Consider the following 4,021-nt stretch of genomic DNA (forward strand, 5'->3'; position numbering starts at 1 on the left):
GGAAGGACCTGAAGGAGAGAGGAGCTAGAATCGTTTTCAAGACAGTCACACACCCACCAGCATCCCAGGAGATGGCAGGATTTTGCTGCCAGCTACCAAAGTCCCCACCCGAAAGAAGAGGTGTAATGCCTGCTGTTGACAGAAGTAGACCACCCTGCACGACAATGACGACAATGACGTGTTCTGTGTTCCATTGGTATCTGAGGGACCAGACTTCTGTCACCTGGCTAGAGTCGGGATAAGTTAACTGAGGAGGGTGAGGGAGAGGGGCGTGTAGGCCAACTGTCCCTTTTAGGGTGTTGGGAGGAACTTGGAGATCCATATCACTGAGCCTGTGCTGGGGCACAGTATGCTGGGGCTGGGGGAGACTCAGGATGGAAAATGTGCAAATGGGAGTGTTATGGTGGAGGTTCCACCCAAGCCCCCTCTCCATCTCCCTCCAAACCCTGCTGCATCTCGGACAGCCCACCAAATGATGGCCCTCCCCCAGGGATGCTCAATGCCCACAGGGCATTTAAAACTGCCACCCAGAAAATAAGACACATGCTCTCTTTCCCTTCTCTCTCAGGGACTGAAAGGGCATCTGGGAGAGTTGTATCCATTAAATGTGGGCTTTTTTTCTAATTGGTTTGATTTGGTCTGATTTGGATTGCTGCATCAGCAGAGAAGCTTATCCGGGTGTAGAAACTTTTCAGGGAGGGCTTAGGTTTAGATCCCACATAAAAGCTGGGTTCATCAGAGGAGGCAAGGCAGAGGATTCCTAGAACCAGCTGGCCAACCCCTCTAGCCTGATCAGCAATCTCCAGGTTCAGTGAGAAAACCTATCTCTCAAAAACCAAAATGGAAAGTTGTTCTGTGATATATTGATCACATTCTGACAATAAAGTTTGCTTTTAATCAGAGAGAGAGAGAGAGAGAGAGAGAGAGAGAGAGAGAGAGAGCTAGCTACTAGCTGACCAAAATTAACCATAGGGGCTTTGGAGGACTGAAGACAGACAGGCAGATGTAGTAAGGCGGGCCTGAGAGAGGATCTCAGTCCTTTTGGGTGGAGGAGCAGAAGGTACAGGAGGTCCACTGGTTGCTTCTCTGCCACTTCTCTGGTCATTCAGGTTCTCACTGATATCTGACTCTGGAGTTTTTAGTGATAAAGAATAATTAGATGAATGCAACAAAAATTAACTGAGGAGGACATGTGATATAAATTTCTGGTCTCTGCAATGTGTGAGCTGGCATGTGTGTGTCACACACACACACACACACACACACACACACACACACAGAGAGAGAGAGAGAGAGAGAGAGAGAGAGAGAGAGAGAGAAATGTACCTAGGAATCAACACTGCTAATCCTCACCAGCTACCCTATAGCATGGAAGAATCCAGAAGCTATCCTGGTTTATTGAGGACCACTATTGTAAGGACCCGGTGTTATGCTGGCCTGCCCCTGTCACCTGGCAGAATGCACTCAGGCAGTGCCCTGGTCAGCCCAGGGTTCCATGGTTTCATAGTCTGCATGCAGGTGTGGAGATCTCCTTTAAAAGAAAGACCCCTGCCCACTTAAGCTCTCTTTCCCATGGTTCCTGGTAGCCAACAGGACTTTTCCCGTCTCCCTCTTTTCTTCTGTCCTCTCTGTCTTTGTCTCTTTACCTCTTTTCCCTTCCCCCTTCCCTCATTTCTAATAAAACTTTGCTAATAAAACCCACTTAAGCTCTGTCTGCTTGGCCTGTTTGTCCCCTTGCCTTGGTCACTCTTGCCTGCCATGGAATCTGCCAAGGTCCCCCATGAAATGTCCCCCCCCTCTAGCTTTATCATAAGAGTCATCAACACTCTTTAAGAAGACAAGAAGCAGGAGTTGGGAGGGGAAGGTTGAGTTGTGTCCCTGTCATAATGAAGGGGGCTATAAAGCTGGGCTGATTTTCCCTGTTATTATGCATAAAGGTAAGGTCACTGGACCCTTGAGCCCCTCCTTTGACTGCTCATTGGATACACCCGCACAATTTCATACCCAGTAACTTCCTTTGACCACTGGCTATACCTAATGCAGAACTAAGCTGTGAGCCATCCACACCCAATATTCCTGGGGAATCTAGAAGGTGCATTGCAGTGTGTATCTGAGGGTCACCAAGGAAGGGTTAACAGGGTCCCATGCAGGAGGGCATATTGGGAACAGCTGGGAGTTGGAACCTGACCTCAGAAGGTCTGCAGAGCCAGTGCAAACAGAGATAGAATCAAGTTGTTAGGGGGAGGTGGTGGGGCCACAGATGACCCCAACCCAGGGAGGTGAAGGGGACAGCCAGGGTCAGCTCCAGGAAAAGACACTGCAGTGGGAAGATGGGGTGAACAGCAGGGAACCCCTCACGAATGCCATGAGGCTCTGACTCACCCTACCTTTCCTTTTGGGACAAAAGAGGGGAGCAGATCTTGGGGGGGGGGTGTTTGGAAGACAAAGACATTTGCATTTGAAGACAAATTTCTCAACAGAATCTGGGTCACCAACTTCCCACCCCCTTGCCCTGCCAATTTTTCAAAGCCAGATGGGACCTAATTACTTTTAATTAGGAAATTTAAATTGTCCCTTTACCCTGGCCACGATAGAAATGGGGCCTTGGGAGAATGATAAAGCTGGCTGTGTCCTTTTCCTGAGACATGAATATAGAGAGGGTGATGCCCCATGCCAAACAGAGCTCAGAGATGGGGATACAAAGCTTGGCAGAGGACATAGAAGGACAAGATGTGTCATATCTACACCTGGAGGTTACCAGCACAGTCTCAGAATCCTCTCATTCTCCAAAAATCAGCATTTTACTTTGTTATTTCTCAGGGAATCTACCTCTGATATTACAGTAGCTTGACCACTTGTAAAGTCAGAGCCAGACACAGCGATGGATGCTGAGGTGACTTGCAGAGGTTTAGCCTGCGCTGCATAGTGAGTTCAAGACCAATTTGACCCTTTCTCCAACAATCAAAGCAAAGAATGAACACCAGCACTGCCTTGTTCTAACAACACATTTCACTGGCCTGAAAAGAAGATACAGATTGTTATAGATTTCTTTCTGAGACAGGGTCTCACAAGACCAAAACCTTGAGCCTTGTCAATTTGACTTGACTGGTTTTAGTGAGCCCCAGGGACCCTCCTTTTCCTCTTCCCCAGTGTTGAGATTACAAGGGCTTGTCATCCCAGCTTTCTAAAAATAAATTATTTATTTTTATTTCACGTGTGTTGGTCTTTTGCCCCGGGAACTGGAGTTAGACATTGTGAGGTGCCATGTGGGTTCTGGGAACTGAACTCAAGTCCTCTGGGAGAGCGGCCGGTGCTCATAACTGCTGAGTCATCTCTCCAGCCCACCACCTGAGCTCTTTACATTGGCACTGGAATTTAACTCAGGCTCTCATGCTTGTGTGGCAAGCACTACACTGACTGAGTGAGCTATCTCCTCAGACCCCACAGTGGGATTGTTAGACTTGGTATGAGAAGGAGAATGTGAAATATTTCAGTAGGATGACTCAGACAAGAACACTGGCTGCACCCACTTGGTGGCCCGAGTTCAATCTCCAGAATTCTTTTTTATTTTATCGTTTTAAGGCCAGGATAGGTGGTATTTGTGTATAATTCCAGCATTCCTGTGGTGAGGCAGGAGGTGGAGACAGGAGAATTAACCAGAAGCTCAGAGGCCAGGCAGACTTCAGCAAGTAGCACAGAAACAAGCAAGGGAGACCTAGATTCAAGAAAGTGGGGAGTGAAGACAGAGACCAGTGCTGTCCCGTGATCTCCACGTACTCTTTGGCAAATGCACACACACACACACACACACACAGAGAGAGAGAGAGAGAGAGAGAGAGAGAGAGAGAGACTTGGACACACAGAGATACACACATACAGACATATACATACACAGACATACAGAAACACAAACAGACATACACAGAGATATGTATACAGATATACACAGACATATAGACACATATACACACACAAACACACACACAGACTTGGACACACAGAGACACACACATATAGACAT

Source organism: Phodopus roborovskii, unplaced genomic scaffold, assembly GCF_943737965.1.
Source record: "Phodopus roborovskii unplaced genomic scaffold, PHOROB, whole genome shotgun sequence".
In the NCBI taxonomy this organism is placed as follows: Eukaryota; Metazoa; Chordata; class Mammalia; order Rodentia; family Cricetidae; genus Phodopus; species Phodopus roborovskii.